We start from the raw sequence: 22,230 nt of genomic DNA, 5'->3' as shown, positions 1-22,230 counted from the left end.
GTGAGCATAGGCTATGCAGCCAAATACTCTCAGTTTGTCGAGATCTGGTGGATGTCCCGACCAAACTTCTTCAGGTGTCTTCATATCTAACACTGTCGAAGGACATCTGTTTATTAGATATGTTGCTGTCGAAACAGCCTCAGCCCAAAACACCTTCTTTAACGTAGCACTAGTCAACATACATCTGACTCTCTCCAAAATAGTTTGATTAAACCTTTCAGCCAAACCATTTTGGTGTGGAGTACCTGCAATAGTTCTATGCCTTGCAATACCAGAGGCAGCACAAAAACTGTCGAATGCCTCATTGCAAAATTCAAGGCCATTGTCGGTTCTCAACCTCTTGACCTTTCTGCCAGTCTGATTTTCAACCAGAGTCTTCCAACTTTTGAAATTCTCAAAAGTTTCATCCTTAGTCTTCTGGATGAATACCCATAATTTTCTGGAATAATCATCTACTATGGATAGAAAATACCTTGCTCCTGAATGTGATGGACACCTTGCAGGCCCCCAAAGATCAGCATGGATGTAGTCAAGGGATCCATGTGTTCTTTGTTTGCCTTTGTTGAACTTCACTCTGCAAGATTTTCCAAGTACACAGGGTTCACAAAACTTCAGCTTTTCGACTTTGTCTCCACCAAGCAGATTTTGTTTCCCTAATTCGACCAGACCCCTTTCACTGACATGGCCCAATCTCATGTGCCAGATTTCTGTTTTTGACAAAGGTTTCGTGGATGCAACATTTGTCGAACCACTCACAACTTCAGCCTCAAGGGTATACAAGCCTTGTTTCTTCACGCCTCTCAAGACTTCCTTCGAACCCTTCATGACTCTTAGGATACTTTTCTCTCCTTGGAAAACATATCCTTTCTTGTCGAATTCCCCAAGAGAAAGCAGATTTCTCTTCAAATCAGGAACATACCTGACTTCAGTCAACAACCTTATTGACTCATCATGGAGCATGAATCTCATAGATCCAACACCTGCAATCTTGCAAGCCTTGTTGTTTCCCAGCAATACTAATCCACCATCTTGATCACATAATTCCTCGAACAAGTCTTTGTTTGGAGTCATGTGCCAAGTGCAACCTGAATCCATAATCCACTCCTTCTTAGAGTCACTGCTTGAAACCACAAGAACATCAGATGATTCAAAATCATCTTGAACAATGGCAGCGTTGCCATTATCCTTACCTCCATGATATTTCAGGCGTTCAGGGCACACCTTTCTTGTGTGACCCTCCTTCTTACAATGGTAGCATCGAATACCAGATGCTTCGCCACTGTAAGACTTCGACTGGTTTTTGCCTTTCTTCTTGTCGAACTTACCATCCTTTCGTAAGAGTTTTCCTTTAACGGCCAAACCTTCGCCAACAGTCGAAGGTTTATGCTCCTTTCGTTCATTCAAGTCCTTAGAGTACAAGGCTGATTGAACTTCTTCAAACGTCAGGGACTCCCTTCCATACAAGAGAGTTTCTTTGAAGTGAGCATGTGATCGAGGCAAAGAACATAATAGTAACAACGCTTGATCTTCATCATCGATCTTCACATCAATATTTTCAAGATCAAGAATCAGTTTGTTGAACATATCCAACTGCTCAGCCAATACTCGGTCTTCAATCATCTTGAATGAATACAAAGCTTGCTTCAGGTAGAGTCGATTTACCAGCGATTGGGTCATATACAAACTTTCAAGTTTCACCCATAACCCTGACGTTGTCGTCTCCTTTGATACCTGCCGGAGAACCTTATCACCAAGGCTCAACAAAATTGCGTTGTGTGCTTTCTCGATCATATTCGTCTTCTCCGCTGTCGTCAATTCTGCATTCATGGCTGCCTCTCCCTTCAACGCTTCCAAACAACCCTGCTGAACCAGTAGGGCTTTCATCTTCAAGCGCCATAGACCGAAATCATTCACTCCGGTTAACTTTTCAATCTCATACTTTGTTGAAGGCATCTTCTCCACGCTCACCGCACCAATTTGTTGTGAATTTAATGCCACAAACAAAGTATAAAATAAGGGATGAATAAAGGACAAGGAAGAAGAGGAGAACACAAATATTGGTTATAACTGCTATTCTTTTACTTTCTCTTAAAAAAAGATTACAAGTTTACAAGAATAACAAATAACCTCTCTCACCCTAAATTAGGATTTGCAGCTTAGCAATGATGAGAGACTAGTATGCTATTTATAATAAAACCTAACATACTAACTAATGGGCTTTTTCCACAAGGCCCATTACACAAGCCAACTTAATAAACAAGCTAACTTAATAAATTAGGGTTTAAACACTAAAACCTAATTTAACATGCTAACGACCCTAGCATCTTCGACACAAGCATGTGAACAACCTTCGACTTCATGCTTAATCCTGTCGAACCAAGAAGCTACCCTTCGACCATACTAGAGTTTGATCCAATATCTCACAAATCTCCACCTTGGATCTAACTCTACAACATCAAGAGAACAAACTAGCTTTCTTCATGCAGCTTTATCAACTGCATACAGTGGAAAAACTTGCAACTCGGCAATGTCTTGGTGATCATATCAGCAGCATTATCTTCAGTTGAAACCTTCAGCACTTGGACTTCTCCGCGCTCGATTACTCCTCTGACGAAATGCAGCCTCACATCAATGTGCTTAGTTCGCTCATGATAGGCTGAATTCTTCGACAGGTGTATTGCACTTTGACTATCACATTTAACAGTGATACCTCGACCTTGAAGTTTCAGCTCCTTCGCAAAACCTTTAAGCCACAATGCTTCTTTCACAGCTTCAGTTAAGGCAATATATTCCGCTTCAGTGGTTGATAGAGCAACAACCTTCTGAAGTGTTGCTTTCCAACTAATTGTTGTGCCAAACATAGTGAAAACATATCCAGAAATAGATTTTCTAGAATCCATACAACCTGCATAATCAGAGTCGACATATCCTTCGATTACTGCTTTACTATCTTCACCCAAGGCTCCACCATAAATTAAGACTCTATTCAGAGACCCATTTATGTACCTTAAAATCCACTTCAATGCTTGCCAGTGAGCCTTTCCAGGGTTCGCCATGTACCTGCTTACAAGACTTACTGCATATGCTATGTCGGGTCTGTAACACCCCAAATCTACCCGATAAATTATACAGAAAATTCGAGTATAAATTTCAAACAAGTTCATTTGAGGTATCACATATTCGTTATTTCAAAAATATTCTCGACTTACTTGCCTTCATATATATACATAGCACAGGAATTTAAAATTAATCCTAAAAATTACTTTATCAAAATAATTATTTTATCTCGCAGCGGAATTCACAAAACTTCACAATTTTCAATTTAATCATAACATCTTCGCAAAATAGCTTTAAGCTACAATTCAACAATAAAGCATCATTAAAAATTCAGCAAGTAACAAATAATTAAAACACGCCTTTATCCCCCGAGTGCTACGTATCAGAGCGACCATCGACTCGACTCACATCGTCTAAATCTTCCTCAAGGCTATCACCTGCACGTTACCAGTTTAAAGGTAACGACAAAACAAATAAAAGGGGTGAGATATCAAACAATATAAACAGGGCGACGATAAACAGTATATATACGGTTTAAGTCATAATACTCATCACTTTGCGGTATAATCACTACCGTATAGTTTACTTCACTATTTAAATCAAAACAACACACGTCACCATATCTCACATAAATTCATATTCAGATTTCACAATAATTCACATAAGTTCACACATCACAACACATAAAATCATAATCACATAAATGAAATGCGACTCTAACTAATGCACATGCATGTGGTACCCAGGGCTTCAGCCCCCATCGCCAATTGCCAATAAATAGAGGCATCAAAACAGGCATAAGCCTTCGTCGCTGTTTGCCAATCCAGGCCGTCGCTAAAACATGCAAATTATGAGACACTAATGAAATGCAACAAATCACAAACATCACAAAACAACATCGCGAGGCATACGCCTATATCATAAATGTTACCGATCATTAGGGTAACTCAACGTCGCTTTATTTCCTGCATTTCGCAGTTATCGCCAAATCATAACATTGCATCGTCGCTGGCCATAGGCCTACAACTTAATATCACCACATCAAAAATCAACACCATTAATCAATATTCCACACTCAATAACAACATATATAATTTTCCAGAAAATCACAAAATAGCGAACACCAAATAATACCAAACACGACGATAAAATTATAACTCAACCCCACATACGGTCCATCATATCCCCGTTTATAGAGCAAGAACCCCACCCTTACCTTGGATTGGAGATTACTCTATAATTCTACCGATCGAAGCCATCTAGCCTTAGCTCCCATCCATTGCCTCTTTTAATCAGAATCAAAAGCTGAATTTTTTTCCAAATATGCAGCTACAGTGCGATGATGATATCTCACAACTCAGACCTTATTTTGAAGATCCCAACGGTCAAAAGTTAGATATAGGTGTTTCGAACTTACCCACAATATTTGGTGACGATCCAACGGTTAACGAATCGGGGATCTTCGATTTAGTGAGACTGTTGCAAGAAAAACGGGAATGAGTTTCTCTCCTCTTTTCTCTCTTCTCTACAACTTCCCATGACCAATTTTCCAAGACTTTTTCTCTTCTAATTAACCTAATCCTTATCTTAACTTAATTTCATTAAACCTATTGGGCCTAACATTCACACTCCATCTTTTACTACCACCATCACTTAATTAAGTCCATATAACAAATCTAGTATTTCTTCAATACTATTTCTACAACTTAATCAATTAATTAATCGACTAATTAATCATAAAACTCATGTCAACAATTATCAACACTCCACAAATTCAACAATTAAATTCAAAAGAATTTGAAAGTATTTAATTAAATAATTAATTAAATACCGGGTGTTACAGGGTCTAGTACAGACCATAGCATACATCAAAGAACCAACTATATTAGCATATGGGATGCTATTCATATAGGCTCTTTCGACATCAGTACTGGGACACTGATCAATACTCAGCTTGAATTGAGGGTTTGTTGGAGTCACAACTGGCTTCGAATTCGACATACCAAACTTTTCGAGAATCTTTCGTAGATATGTCTCTTGATATAAGCATAACTTCGACTTCTTTCTATCTCTTCGAATGTCAATTCCAAGAATCCTGGAAGCAGCTCCCAGATCCTTCATATCGAACTCCTTATTGAGTTCAGCCTTCACCCTCATCACATCTTCAACATTGTTGCTTGCAATGAGAATATCATCCACATAAAGCAACAAAATAACAAATGAATTACCAGGTCGAAATCTGAAGTAAACGCAGTGGTCGAACTGACTTCTAATGAAACTTATATGTGCCATGAACTTGTCGAATCTCCTATTCACACATAAACAACCTCTAGTTTATTGACTTCTCACTTAATCCCTACCCATTGTAACTTCTACCTAAGAACTTCTTAGATAAGAGAAACCCCTCTCACGTCCAATCACCGCAGTGTTGTCTCACAATAACTACCTAGCTACTGATATTGACGACTCTTAACCACAATTGTCAATTACAAATAATACACGATTAATACTCCCTTAATCAACAAATATTTGATCTTGCTTAAAATATTTGAGCAACGAAATCAATTCATCAAAGAATAAGGCTTAAAATAAGGATGATAAAAATCATCAATTTGGTTTCCATTTTGTCATTGTTAGATAGATCATTGAATAAGATTTCCAATGCTTCGAACTGGACGCAATTTGGAGTTACGGTTCTCAAGTTATGGCAAAAACAAATTTTGGTTTTTTTCTGCTATCGCTTAGCGAGATTAAGCTCGCTAAGCGAAATCGCCTGGGACAGCAACTCGTTAAAAGGGGAAAAAACACATTTTTAGGTTATGGCTTTGGGGTATTTGTTCCCAATCCATCAAACCTTCATTTTTTGGTCATTAGAGCTTAGAAGACAACATTTTTGGCTTGCTCATGTATGATCCGGAGTTGGGAGCTTAGTGGATCGTGTTTGACACCGCGAGAAATTGATTTTTCTTCTCTTTGTAACCATTTATGTTGGGGTTTTGTTGTAAGTATATTTTATTTATATGTATATTTATTGCTCATGGTGTTGTTTAATGCTTTCATTACAAATCTTCATTAGTGATTGCTTTCTCTATGTGGATTTGGATTGTTTCAGACATGGATGATTCGTGTAACACCCCATATTTTACATTTATTAATTTAATGGGAGTTTAAATTAATGTATTGGATTATTGGTATTTTAATTGGACTTAAGTTGGAAATTGTATAAAATAAGCTATTGGGCCAAGTTGTGGTTAGTAATGGAGGGGGAGTGATTGGTAGGCCCTATTACTAAAGTTATTTTGCTTTATTTTCATAAAATAAGAAGAAGAAAAAAAGAAAATTGGAAAATAGAAGAGGAAAACCTAAGAGGAAGAAGGAGAGAGCTCATGGACAAAGACCTATTTTCGTATTCATGGTGCAGCCTTCACAAAACGAGTCATAACTCTCTGGTCGTAGCTCCAAATTAGGTAATTCTTGAAGATTCGGATTCTACACGAAATTTCCTTCGATTTGGTATATTAAATCGTGTCAGGGAAGTTATGAGTTATGGGTTTCCAATAATTGGATAGAAAGTTAGGTTTTAATGTGTAAAACTGACATATGATAATAGATTGATAAAATTAGATGAATATCATATGTTAATGTATGAAAAGATGATGTTTTAGACTTAAAATCGCAGGCTGTTAGTGGTGAAGACGAGTAGAAAAACGGACTGATACGAATTGCAGGTTTTTGGGAACACTGGCCATTTGCGTATGATACGCGTATGGGGCTAGGCCATACGCGTATGAGGGACATTCCCAAGGGTCGTACGCGTATGATACGCAGCCCGTCCCGTCAGAATACCAGCCTTCTGCTGGAACGCGTATGATACGTGTATGAAGGGAAGTCATACGCGTATGGAATAGACAGTACACGTATGGGAAGCTTTTTGCGAAAATCCATTTCTACTGTGACGCGTATGGAATTGTGTGATACGCGTATGGGTGTGGCTGTACGCGTATGATTGTGCTGTGTGCATGATTTTACGTTTTGTGATTTCTTGAAAGTTTAATGACGTATAACTTTTGAATCGTTGGCCTATTTTTAGTGTCGTTTCGAGTATGATGAACCTTATGAGATAACCTATGTGTTTAAATGATGAAATGAGGTGTAGCTTTCAATTAATTTTGAATTATGAATTTATTGCTTGATGAATGATGTATTGTACATATATATGATGAGATATGACAATACATGTTATGTTTTAAACATGATTCGTATGATGATTTGTTTGATCGTGTAATGGAGCTCATGATATATTTCATGTGATGATATGAGTATGATGTGAATACTTTGTTCGTTTAATGGATGATATATTGTTGACATATATGATGGGATGTGACAGTATAAGATGTGTTTGAAAACCTGATTATGTAATGATTGTTAAGAATTGTGCAATGATGATTGACTTGTTTTGGAAGATGTGAATACATGTATATTCTTACTTTGATGATGATGATTAGTGTAATACATGTATGTTCTGTAATGATGGTGATGATGATTGATTGGTGATGAATGATGCTGATACATATAAACATACTTAATGATGATGATGATGATGATGAAATGAGTATAGGATGATGGTACTCATAGAATGATGATGTAAGTATGTTGTATATATGTTTGCATGCATTCATGACCATTTGATGAGGGCTGAATCCTAATGATGAGAGGATTCAGTGAAGGGCAAGATTCCCATTGTGTGGAATCTGTGCTGGCAGGGCCGTATCTGGATGATGTTAGATCGGTCGGTGGGTTATTCCCATTAATGATGTTTGGTACCACATGTATAGAGTCAGTTGCATTCATATGCATGAATTTGATAACATGACTGAATGTACTTCATTCTTATGATTGGTAATATGTGTTGTGTGTGATGGTGGACTATCTGAATATAGATGAATTGGGTGAATAATATAACTATTAATGTGTTGTTATTTATAATGCAATAATATTTGTTAATTGCGAATGGACTCACCCTTACACTATATTTTTCAGATTGAGGATAGCGGCTTCGACTTGGTGAGGATTAGCTCATGAGTCGATAGGTTGTTTAGCGTCGGGTCATGCTCTGATAGATGTAACACTGGGGGAAACGTTGTTTTAAGTTTATGATAAGACCTCTATTTTGTTTAATTTATTTTGAGGATTGAAAGCATTGACGATGTAATGCTAGTTTTGATGATTTATTCCGCTATGTAAACATGAGATATTTGCTTTATGAGTTATGTTAAGATGTTTCTTCAGTGAATGCATGACATACGACTGATGATGTTTATTTTATTATGAATTGTGACGCCCTTGTGCATGTTACTCTGATTTATTTAATTAATTTCCGCGGGGGTTTAGGAGGGTGTTACAATTCGAATCCGGGTTTAGGAAGAACATTTATTGGGTTTTAATTCTAGATATAGATTAAGGCTTAGTATTCACTTGTGTATCAAATTTTAATGCTTCTGTGTTGTTCGTGTTGTGCTGAGAAATCGTTGACGCGAGCAAAACGATTGATTTCTCACTTTGCGTTAGACATAACCTCTGTGTGAGTGGTACGTGATGATGTTGATGAGTAGTTTAGGTTGATTTCAACTGAGTAGTAAGTTTAAGTATTTAACGGGTATATGAGTTCCAAATCTCGAGAGTCTCTATTGTCCGAATAATGAAATTCTTTTTATGTTCATAAGTTAAATTCCCGCATTTACTTTAAAGCCATTTTAACTCGAGCTCGAAACCATAAAAACTGTTGAACGGCAGTTCGATAGCACTAATCTCCGTGGAAATGATAAATTCCCGAATAAATACTTCCAAAATTTTTGTTGCTTGCCGCTTTACCGCTCCAACAGCGACACGCATACATTCAATACTTAACAGCTTATGAATGCATGACAGAACTTAAACTCAAAAACCAGTCCTACTCTTCTATCAACAAGATATTAGAGAGGCTCACAATGAAAGGAAAAACCTGATCTAATATTGTAAGCTCTGCTCTTCAAAAAGGTTTGTAGCTTTCTATTTATAGCATACATCTGGTCTGGACTTGGGCTTCAAAATATAGTAGGGAGACTGCTAGAGATCTGTAAAATATTCTCCAAGAAAATAGATCTTCAATCATTAGTTTCCTAAATATTCTCCATATTTAGAAACCAATTAAATCTCTTTAAACAGATAAAATCTTTTATCCTTAGATTAAGCGTTATATTGGACTGGTTCTCTTGAACTGCTGATTCCAATCAATGGGCACGCTTAGACACATTTTACACACTTATGATGTGTTCTTGATTGCACCATCCACAATATTCTCTTGTTGGTATTGAGGGACACAAGTCCTGAACAATGTCCTGACATCTTTTTCAGACATTGTCTACCTTCTCTTGCATTCTCAAGACTTCTTCAGTCAAGTAGTGGATGGTTTAAGAAGTCATCATGTGACATGAAGAAAACCATTATGCCATCCAATGGATACTGTTATTAATTCACCCATAATCAATGACATAGCCCACGAAGATAAGATATCATGTGTGACTTCTCCCATGCTCCAAGTTGACTTTTATACAGTCACTCCTCAAATAGAAGAGAAAAATAAGTTCTCTTATGCTCAATGTTGTCCCTCTGTGTATTCCAAAAAGGTGAGTGTATACATGATATAATTATGGCTAGAACCATACATATCCTCCCAATATTACAACATCAACAAGTACACAAACCTTGGTAGTCCTTATGTCAAGACATATAGTTAGACATTATAATCTCATGAGATACATCATCTCCATAAGCTTGATCAACACACAAGACCTCTAGGACAAAAATATTGAGGCAATTATCCATGTACAAAACTTAACTCCTCATGTCTAGGACAAATAAATCTCCTACTAATGATGGACTTTAGAACACTAGTATAAATCTCATGAAGCAGACTTTACACATTCCTCAAAAAAATACTCAGCTCTCGTCAAAATATTTGCAATCATTCATATGCATCTCTTCATTAGAGGAACATTTTCTCAGGTTCCTATCTTCAAAGCTTATCTTAAGTTCTCACACATGATAGAGCTCAAGGCCTTACAGTCTCCTTCATTATGCAAAATTAGGCTAGTGCCTTGTCTTCATACTCCACTATAAATTCCTGAACAACTTCCTTTTCTAAAGAAGCAGACCAACTGAATTGTGTTCCAACATCAGTTCACACATTAGTCTAAATCACATAGATTCAACCATTTTACCATGACTTTGGATACACCATTCATAGTAATCCAAAACACTACTCTTGAAAGGAACCCAAGAGTTCTCAGTGTCAGCTGATCAACCTCTACGATCAGGACATGGTAACCTACACACCTCAAGATGGTTCTTCTTAACACCATAATTCATAGATCTCCTGTATGAATTTGAGGTGTTATATGTCATCCTTCTTCACCTGAAGATGGGATTCCATCTAACACGTATCTAGAGAAGACTACAACAAAAATGGCATTGAATGATCATCATAGGCCACAAGAAGACTATTCAGAATAAGTTTGCTTCTCTGAATCCTTCGAAACACAAGAACGCCTTTCAATCCTTGCAAAAACAATTGTTCCATCATGTGAGGAAACCACATAACTGAAACCTATGCTTAAGGAGGACCTTCCCATATAGATGAAAGGGAGGAAATAATCATACTTCCTTTCTCAAGAACCATGATCCTTTGGTCCTTAAAAAGTCTACCAATTCCTCCAGATACATTCTAAATGCTCGTTCTAAGTGGGTTGGAAGGCATTTCATCACTGTAGGTATCAATCAACAACTTTCCTTAGGTTGACATCTCTCCATTATAGGCCACCCCTTGGATGTATCTTATAATAGAGAAAGAGTTCCATGTTCTCATAGACTTGATAGATGATATCAAGTTTGAGTAAGCAACCTCTATCCTGTTTTAGAGCCACACCAGTCAAACATATTGAGAAAAATAAATTCTCAATTCCATTGATGTCAAGAAATTATCTCCGACATCTCTTCAAGAACCTCAAACTACAGATCAGGAATTCTTCTTCAGCAACTGCTAGGAATACCTTGAGAATTAACCATTCTCCCCTTTAATATCAGTATGGACTGTGGTTAGTGCACACCCATACAATATTATCTCTATTCCAACTCCATCAGAACCTATTTCAAATGAAAAAGATCATAACATGCTATTTTGATCTTCTAGATGGCAGAAGGAATACCCTTGATATATGAGCTTGACCTTCATACTCAAGAAATCTGGCTGAGATACTAACTAGGATCAGAGGTTAACTGAACCACGAAGTAACTAATAGGTTGATCATTATTCAGCCAACCCACCCATCTAAGACATGTTTTCTAGATAAAGTATCTTAGATATATAGCCTAGATGTTTCATCTTCCAAACCAGGAGTAGGTTCTAAACATACGTGTCCATTACACATTTTTTTAGCACCCAGAGCATCTGCACACATCAAAATTAAGAGATGTAATGCGCTTAACTAGTCTGATGAATATCACAACACAATATCTGACATCCTTGCATCCCAGCAATCTTCAGAGCCCTTCACAACCAGAGACATAATGCACTACCATGCAGCGGAACATATCAATATTCAAGCTTCTCAAAAACTTTTAGGTGCGCCTTAAAATCTTCTACACTCTGGTATTCTAGTCCAGTTGTCCTTAAAAATCAACTATTGTTTTGAAAATAAATCAAACATAATAACCCTGGCCATTACTTATAGTCATCTCTTCTTATCCAGAATGAAGATTGTTCATGACCCAGCAGGCATGTGGTGAAAGGACATAACCTCTCCCAATTTTTCTCAAATATGTCTTGACATCTTGTCTGAGGTTGATGTCCTTGCAGACACTCTATGCTACACAATAAAGATGATTTTCTCCTTCTTAAAGCCACTCCACATGATTTCCTCAATCATACACTATTTTGTGTTCCTTGTTCTTCATGGATTTTATCATTAAATCCTTCTTCCATTCTCATTGAACCAAAAAGTATCTTCCCTGAGTCTCACCTAGATACGGAATAGGATGCCTACTCTGATACAAATTTAAATTCTGGTCTTCAGAATCAAGATGTCCTATGACTTATTGGGACATCTGATTTGACACAGCATACAACAGATAGATATCCATGAATTAAAACAATGTTGGAAAGTAATTGACCACACACGATTATTAACCTAGTTCGGTATTAACAATACCTACTCTGGGGGCTACCAAGCCAGGAAGTAAATCCAATATTATCGGTATAAATTCAAAGTACTATGCAAATAACCTCCGGTTCACACGTAAACAACCTACGGTTTACTGACTTCTTACTTAATCCCTACCCAGTGTAACTTCTACCTAAGAACTTCCTAGATAAGAGAAACCCCTCTCACTTCCAATCACCGCAGTGATGTATCACAATAACTACCCTAGCTACTGATATTGACGACTCTTGACCATAATTGTCAATTACAAACAATACACGATTAAGACTCCCTTAATCAACAAATACTTGATAATGCTTAAAAGATTTGATCAAGAACAATAGCTTGAAACAAAAGCAATACAGACTTAGATAACTGTATTAATGATCCCTAAGCGACACACATACATTTAATAGTTAATAGCTTCTAAATGCACGACAGAACTTACAACTCAAAAACCAGTCCTACTCTTCTATCAACATGATATTAGAGAGGCTCACAATGAAAGGACAAACTCTAACCTAATCCCATAAGCTCTGCTTTTCAAAAAGGTTTGTATCTTGTTATTTATAGCACACATCTGGTCTGGACTTGAGCTTCAAAATGCAATAGGGAGGAGACTGCTAGAGATCTGCAAAATATTCTCCAAGAAAATAGATATTAAATCATTAGTTTCCTAAATATTCTCCATATTTAGAAACCAATGAAATCTCTTTAAACATATAAAATCTTTTATCCTTAGATTAACAGCTTATTGTAACTCGGTTTTTTTGCGAACTGACTCCTTTTCATTTTTATTTTAATTTTTTTTTTTGCAAGAGTCGCCACCGACTTTTATTTTATCCAAATAGGAAAGGCATAAAAGAACAGGAAAGACCTTTTGACAGATTTTGGGTTCGGGGGGTGGTTATACAAAGGGAAGGTTTTAAGCACCCTTTGTATCCATGGTTCTCCGTGGGCTCTTAATTTTACTTAGATCACTTTTGTCTTGTTTGCTTGAAAAGTGGGTGTGGGTGTGTGTTGGTGTCATACCCCAAAATTTGCCCACACTTTTTAGTGACAAAAATTTTCGAAATTATTTTTTAAATTTGATTTTTATAAAATCTTGATTCATTTACATATATAGTCATCCGGAATTTTATAAATATTCGATTTAAAGTCTATTTTAAAATATAGTAATTTACTCTTAAATTGCTTATATTTTAATAAATAGAAAATACCGGTTGATGCTTCATACACTTTCACTTGACTTTTTATTTCAAATAAATAACATAGCTCAGTTACTTATGAAGTAAGACTGGTAAACAAAAGGTCATGGATTCAATTCTCGCTTGGTACATTTCCATGTTTTTATTTTGACCTAAATCTCAGTCTATATAAAGAACAACTTCCTGAAACTTTCCTCCATCAACAATTCTCACAAATTCTAATCCTTTCTCATTCACAATTTTTACAAATCTTTTTCATAAGTTTTTTTTAAACCTTTTTGTTTTGGTCGATGATTTCAATATGAGGCCTCCCACAATTTTTTTAATCTTTTTTTAAAACTTCTTAATGACTCATTCTTCAAGTTTTTCTTATGTTATATTTTATTCTAACTGTTGTTAATATATTCAAGTTTTTCTTATGTTATATTTTATTCTAACTGTTGTTAATATATTGTTTATGAGAAAATGGATCATGCACTGACAGTGTAAAATATTTTTACACTGTCAACCAATCACCACCATGCATCCAATTAAAACATTCTTTTATTTAAAAAAAACTTTAATAACATGACACATTCATGACTCCCTATTGGATGACAGTGTAAAATAGTTTTACACTGTCAGTGCACTACCTTTTAACTCTTATCTTCAGTACTGTCACTATAAAGCCAAAATCAAAGTTTTCTTCCATACATCAACTACCTAACTAAGATTATAATATACCTATTAACTCCCTTAATTGCCCTTTTGCTTTTTTAATTTTACACTAACATATGTCCATTTTGGTAATTTGCTAAATCAAACTTCTACTAAACCAATCAAATGTACCCATTGTTCCAAGTGGCACCATTTTTTTCAATTTTGTAGTTGCTAAATCAAACAACAATTAACCATTGTGTAATAATAAAATTTTGGGAACCCTTTTACACACTAGACAACACGAGAACCAATTTTCAATATTTCCCCCTCAATCTCTCCTTTTCATTCATTCTTCATACATCCTTCTCTCTCTTTCTTTTGGCCAATTTCTTCACCACAACTCTGCGCATACCACAGGTACCACATCCCAGTTTAACCCTTCTTTCTTCTTCTTCTTCTTCACATTTCTGCAAAATGAATGAATTACCGATTTATATAGTTATCTTCTTCTTCTTAACATTTCTTTTCTTCTTCTTAACATTTCTTTCAAACACATGAAGTACTGATTCGTATAGTTCTCTTTCTTCTTATTATGTTGAATGATGTTATTGAATGATGTTAAAGTTATGATTTTTATAGTGTTCTTCACAAACAATCAAAGTTTAGACGGTCTAATGATGTTCAAAACACACAAAGTTTAGATTTTTATACTATTTTTTGTAGTTAATAATTTCTTTGTATGCATAGACTTACTGGATTTATTTTCCAAAATATGATGTATTCATGTTGAAAACACATGAAGTTTCGATTTTTATAGTTCTCTTTCCACATGAAGTTATAGATTACGTTCCATAAAGGTCTCACTTTTTTCTGTTAGGTTTTCAAACTTACTATGGTTTCATCAGTATATATTTTTTCAACCTGTGTTTTCCATTTGCTTGGTTGGTTTTTCATGACTATTCATTAGGTTTTGGAAACTTTGTTGTTATATTTTTAAGGATATTGAAACAAAATGTCAAAGTTTTGATTTTTAAACTATTGATGTTCTTTTCTTATAGTATTCTTTACATGATGTGTGTTCCTGTATAGAAAGTTTCATTTATAGTAAACTTTGTACTTATTTACATGATGTGTGTTCCTCAAATGAAATGTATTTAACTTTTGAAATCAACAATGCCAGGATCATCTTGGAAGCAGTGGAAGAGGTAAATCAACCTGGGCGTTTTGTGAACCAGGTCTGGTGTAAACCACTTTATTCTAATGACAATGAAAGATTGTTCTATTTTTTAGTTGATTAAACAATGTTCTCTTTACTGTTTACTTTTACCAGACAACCACCCAGTTATAAAGATTTTGTGGTTTTTTTGATCTAGAAATTCATTTATCAGTCTAAATCATATGCACTAAATTATGACTTTATGTTTTTGTTAGACACTAAAGGCAGAGTTAGCAGAGCTGGAACTTATAATGAGAAGAAAAAAACATGGAACAAACTGTAACATAGCTTCTCAACGATGGATAGAAATATTAATTTTAGTTTCCATTGTTAGAATGAGTGTATAATTTCTTAGAATTTGTTATTATCATGTTTAACCTTCTTCAATTGATTTTAACATGGATTTGTCCCAAGTGATTTCAGTTTAACTTGCTTTAAGACAGTGCATGACTGTGCCTAATAAGAAGATTCAATTTTGAAATCAGCTATCTATTGTCAAGCTTGGAAACCAAACGAAGTCTGTATATGTATGTGAATAGCCAATCTATTGGTTCATATACCTGGTTGCTATAACCTTTAGGACTGTAAGGATAGCCAACCTTAATTAGTTTTTTTTTTAAATGTGTCGTCGTTTTATGATGCTTTTATGCAATGGTTTTATGATGCTTTTAAGTATCCAACCTTAAGTTAACAAAAAAAATTGCTCTTGGATTTCATGACTAATGTGATTATTTATTTATGCTTATCTAATTTGTATTTTCATTAACAACATGTATGCATGTTCATATAAAATAACCACTGCTAATAGATATGATATTCACTTGAGGATTTGTCTCAAAGTGGAAACCATATCTTTCATATGTATAACTTAGTTGTGGTTTCAGGATATTCACTAATAAATATTTTTATTTTGTTTTTTCAGGATTCAACTTTAAGAAAAACAAGTATTTGGAGTGAAGTTTCAAGAATAAGCCTACATAAGTCTCTCAGGTAATTAATTTTGGAAAATTTTTAAGTTTTGTTGACATGAGATCAAATGGTCTTAACATTCTCATATTTAATGTTGTAAAAGTGGTACCTTGATGCCTGAGATTTAATAAACAAATGCCCATATTAAAATGTTGGAACTTTTAAATTATTTTAAATTGGGACTGTGTGTACTTGAGATTGTGTGTAATTGAGCCTTCTATTTTAAATTATTACTTTTTCTTACAAGTTTATAGCCCTAAAAACTACATCATACTCTGCAGATATTACATTTGTCATTTAGTTAACTGTTCCCAACAGATCCAGCCGGCCCTAATGGCACCTAAGTCTGCAAACTCTGCGCACCTAAAGTATTTGACTGTGTTCATTTTATTTTTTCCCAGGTACAACTCTTTTCTATACCCGTGAAATGTTAAGTCACTGTCACAGTGCCAAAAAATCGTCCTTTCTTAACCAAGGAAGTTGACATATTTTTACTTTTCTACTGTACAAGTAATGTATTAACTCAGTATGAATTGGATGTACTCTATCAAGATAAGTTCTGTAATGTGATATGATATCATGGTTTTCTTGTCAAATTTGTTTTTAACTTTCATGGTAATTTGGTTTTTAAACATTGCCAAATTTTCTATTGAAAGTTGTTTTTGTCACATAGTGTCCGAACCATGAATTTATTGTAGTAGTGTACACTTTAGGCTCTTATGCTTCTATCAAGCTGTTTGAAAACTTAAAGCTTAAATTGTATTTTCCTTAGTATAGTTTCATGTGAACTAACATTAAATATCTAGCATTTTGTGACAGTATAGTTTCCTCTGTTTCAGTTAGGTTAGCGTATGCGGCATAGGCGTTATCCTGGTCCTTTTTCTTGCCTTTGCCTGGTCATAATTAAGTCAGTTTGATTTGTTGGAGTTCAGTTCATTCAGATTCATATTTCTGGAATTGTTGCCAGGGTTTTTGAGTTTGTTTTGGCACTGTGTGGATCGAGATGGTGCGGTTTCAATGAGTTTGCGCTACGCTGAAAGTTTGCTTTCTCGACCTTTTCTATGTTGCTGAAAGAGAAGGCACATGTGTGTAGGAGGGAATGCATCTCTTACCAGCTTAGTGTTTGTATTTTTTACTGAGAAACTAACCGGTGTTTTCTTCTTGATTTGCTGCAGCAAGGAAGATGACTTAACAAAGAAGCTAAATGAAGTAATCAAAGCAAATAAAGAACTGTTAAAAGGAAGAACTGGTTCGACTAAATTTCTGGTATAGCAAGACATCTTAAATAGTTTGTTGATATAATGAGATGCTCACTGTTTGCATAGAAAAGTAATTATTTTCTCTATATTACATACACTTCAAACAATAATTTTGTTGGAGTGAAGGGTTTGTATTGGGTTCCATGTGGAAGTCTCACTTCAAACAATAATGAGATGCTCACTTTTTACAACAATAGAAGTCTCACTTTCGTTTTTTATGTCTGATTTGAACTCACATTGTAATTTATATCCATACTTGTAATTAGAATACCATCCTATTGATGGCAGAGTATATCTATTCCTCTGTGCTTCATTGACTGTTTTAATTGACACTTTATTAGTTGCTTTTGTCTGCAACAAATTTAAGTTACTCAAATTGTTCTTTATTTAATTATACTTAACTCAAATCATATGTACTACATTTTTCCATATCCATGGTACATTTGATATCACAGTGCCATCTTAGATCCATCATTAATACTTGTCACTTCTAAAACTTATATATTCAAAATATTATATGCCATTATGCCTTATGCATTGCCACAAGTCTTTAGACTTTTTTCTGTAGGTTCTGCAACTCAGGCTGTTTATATGCATTTAAATGTGACTGCAGCATACAACTATCAATGTAGGTCCTATACTTTTATATTAATTTTTAGCAATGGAGTAGTCAAAATCAAAAAGTACTAGCTACCTTCATTTTTTTTATAGTTGTGTCTGTCATTTCTCTTTCTTGAGCTAGCTAATCATATGCCTATGTAATACATTAAAGGTAGCTAATACACTAACTTATTGAAAGTACAATCAACTATCACTATTTAACGAAATACTTTTGTACCTATCTAAAATATTTTCTGCTAGACTTAATGCCTGTCAATAAGATGGTATTTGGTTCCCTTAGTTCCATCTTAATTTAATTTCTCACAGTTTTCTTTGTAATTAGTTATCCAACTCCTTGCAATTTCATATTTCGACTTGTGGCATTGCTTTTAAAACTATATGAAATTGATGGGAAAACTCGAGTTTTCCAACTGTCACTTGGAAGTTGTCAACCCTGTTGTTGGGAAAACTCGAGCTAAGCAGTATTATACAAATGATGTGGACAGGACAAAAAACATGGGTGTTTTACTTCATGGAGATGGTAGTTTTGCTGGTAAGGGTGTGGTCTATGAAACACTACATCTAAGTGCTCTTCTAAATTACACTACTGGTGGGACTATCCATATTGTGTTAAACAATCAAGTTGCATTTACAACTGATCCAATGTCTGGCAGGTTCACATTGCACAGATGTTGTTAAAGCTTTAGAATGTCCCATCTTTCATGTTAACAGTGATGATGTGGAAGCAGTTGTTCATGCCTGTGAACTTGCTGCTGAGTGGCGCCAAACTTTCCATTCAGATGTGGTTGTGGACTTGGTGTGTTATCGTCGATTTGGCCACAATGAGATTGACGAACCATCTTTCACACAACCTAAAATGTACTAAGTTAGCTCTTTTGTTTATTATGCTTCTTTTTGTATGCACTTTGCTTTTGGCCAAGTTAATCAGATTTGTAACTTTGTTGGTTTAATATAGGTCATCGGATGCCATCCTTCAATTCTCAAAATATATCAAAAGCCATCCTTTGTTGGTTTAATATATTTGTAACTTTGTTTATTTAAATAGGAAAATTAGTTTTAAATTCTGATAGATTTATAATATATGAAATCCATGGTGTTTCGATCAATTTTTATATATTTTTCTTTAATCTATTGAACCAAACATATATTATATTTTCTATTGATATGTTTACAACTACAACTCTAATTTATAGTAAATTATTATTTTTGACATAATATATATATATATATATATATATATATATATATATATATATATATATATATATATATATATATATATATATATATATATATATATATATATATATATAATATTAAGAGTTAATAGTCATTTACCCCCTGCAATAGTAGCGATATTCGGTTTACCTCATTTTAAATAAAAAATTTGGATTACCCCTGTAATATTTGGATACCCCCCTAAACGTGTAAAAATCAGGGGGAAAAATCAAAAAAATATATTTTACAGGGGATAATTTTCCCTGTTAGGGGGCAAAAGACTTACAATTTTAATATTATACGGGGATAATGCAATTTTTTTTTTAAAAGGGGTAAGCCAAATCTCGCTATTATTGCAGGGGATAAATGACTATTAATCATAATATTAAATATCTAAAATTAAAATAATAGGCTATAGTATGAATAATAGGCTATAGCCATACTAGATTTTGATAATGAAAATGATAAGATTTTTAAAGATGTAACAGGAAAGACGAATTTTGCATTGAAATTAGCCAAACAATTATTTTTTATCATATATTAGTCATACTAGGCTATAGGTGATTCATGTGTTGCATTTGCATTAAAATTACATTAATGCTGGATAAAGTTGAACTAAATTGCCTATTATAGGTGTTGTACTTCATAAAATAACCTATGCTCCATACGTAGGAAGGACCTATGCCTGCTAACGGTGCTGTGTGAAAATTAGCTCAACTTAATAAACCTATCGATTTTATATGCTAGCTGTTCTCATAACTGTTTATCAATATTATCAAGACTGAAATCTATGCTAAGACTCTACTCCATTTTGCATATTCTGATTTTTGTCATACACTGCATTCGAAGTAAAAAAATGTATTAATTGCCAACATATCACTTTTGCTCAAGCCATCGTGTTCTCACATTAAACAAGGAAGAAAGGTTGCTTTGCTACAAGGTACTTCATACATGACACTATCACTAATATTTATTTTATTAAATTGATCACATTTTATTGTCTTAAGATGAAATAATTAAGAGAAGTATGATATAAACTTTCAAGTGACACTATCGCCACATTACCTATTTTATTAAACTAACCATATTTAATTTAATATTTTATTGTCTTAAGATAAAATAATTAAGAGAAGTATAAGTTGAAAAAATCAAGAAGAACATGGTATAAACTTTTACATTGGACACTATCAACACAATGCCTATTTTATTGAAGTGATCATGTTTAATTTAATATTTTATTGTCTTTGAGATGAAATAATTAAGAAAAGTATAAGTTGAAAAAATATTAAGAGAAACATGATATAATTTTTCAAACGATACACTATCACCACAATAATAGTTTATTACTATCAATAAAATTTGATTTAGTTCCTATTAGTTGTTATTACTTACTATGTGCTGAGTTATGTGTTATCACTATATGAAATCATTCATCAATTAGAAAATTAAATTTTTCTATAGTGATTCATTGTTCACCTTAAGAATGGTCAATACCCGTGCGGACGCACGGGTCATCTACTAGTTAGCAAGATAATTCAATCTTTTCACATCACAGCAATCTGCAAAAACATATGAACACAGTTATAATTTAAAATTTCAGAATCTCAAAGTTATAAGAATTCACAACAATTATATTACTCTTTGTTTATTTCAATTTCAGATTCGGGAAAGGAAAGCAAGAGAATACAGATGGTGGAATCAAATCAAAGTCGCTGGGTCACCGCATCAGACAACACCAACACCGACACGGCAACCATCCGGGTGCTGTTTCCGATTGAGGCTCAGACCAACCGATCCACCGCGAACAGTTTCACCGTGAGACAGCCTCACAACCACTCAACTCCACCACCCAGCCGCACGGAGCCATACCTCTGAGATCGAAGCCGCACATCAACACACCTTCATCTTACAAATTGACAACCACAACAACATCTCAACCGCAACAATCTTTGAAACGTAGAGAAATAGAAGGAGACAGACAAAGGATCCGAGAAGAGAAGATTTGCAAGCTTACCTAAATTGATCGCCATCGTTGGAAAGAGGGCCGCTGGACATTGCTTCGGCGAGGTTGGTTCTTTCCTTTTTTTTTTAACACTGATGTTTTGCTTATGATGTGCTGAATAAAAACCTTATGCTAATTGCTTGATCTGATGAACCGTTACCATTCAATTTTTATTCATAAGAATTAGGGTTCATGTTTGAATTTGTATATTTTCGGATATTGGTGTTGTCTCTGAGAATTCGGGCTGGGAAGTTGATTTGAGAAGGAAAATCTAAACAAAACTATACTTTCAATTTGCGTTTTCGGTTGAATTTTGATGGTGGGATAAAACGGCCATGGAAGGGGGGAAAATGTGTTAGAGAAGAAGTGAAATCGTGCTCTTTAATTCCTGTTTGTATCTAATTTTGTTATGGGAAAAGATATCCATACACTATTTTTGACACCTACACCTGAACATTATACATTATGCATACCAATTTTATTTTTTAATAATATATTTTACTTTGATTTATGTGCCTACCAATTTTTCTTTGTTGTCTTTATACGGTGTAAGCTAGGTGTAGAGAAAAGTGGTGTATATATAGCAAGCCTCTTTTGTTATTTTGATTTGGTATTCCTTTTTTTTAGTTTTTATTTTATTAAAAGATATAGTATAAAAAAATTTAAGAGATATATAAGGGTGGGATGCGGTTCAGGCCGTTCAGCCACCATTTTTTCTCTCCCCATTTTTATTGATTAATTATTTTGTTTATTTTGTTTTATTTAGATGTTATTTTGATTTTTTTTAATTCCATAAAAAATAGAA

The 22,230-nt window shown here is 34.5% G+C and overlaps 1 long non-coding RNA gene across 1 annotated transcript; it reads right to left on the bottom strand.

The window, feature by feature from the left end:
• Positions 1-20,708: 20,708 nt before the first annotated feature.
• On the bottom strand, positions 20,709-21,926 carry LOC131602101 (uncharacterized). The gene is made up of 3 exons (XR_009283932.1): positions 21,438-21,926; positions 21,062-21,328; positions 20,709-20,982 (listed from the first exon to the last, which is right to left on the bottom strand). It is a non-coding gene; the product is annotated as an uncharacterized LOC131602101 (long non-coding RNA).
• Between the last annotated feature and the right edge of the window lie 304 nt (positions 21,927-22,230).

Source organism: Vicia villosa, linkage group LG5 (assembly GCF_029867415.1).
Source record: "Vicia villosa cultivar HV-30 ecotype Madison, WI linkage group LG5, Vvil1.0, whole genome shotgun sequence".
NCBI classification, from domain to species: Eukaryota; Viridiplantae; Streptophyta; class Magnoliopsida; order Fabales; family Fabaceae; genus Vicia; species Vicia villosa.
Note: the sequence above shows the minus strand (reverse complement) of the source record. Positions and strands in the feature narration are given on the sequence as shown.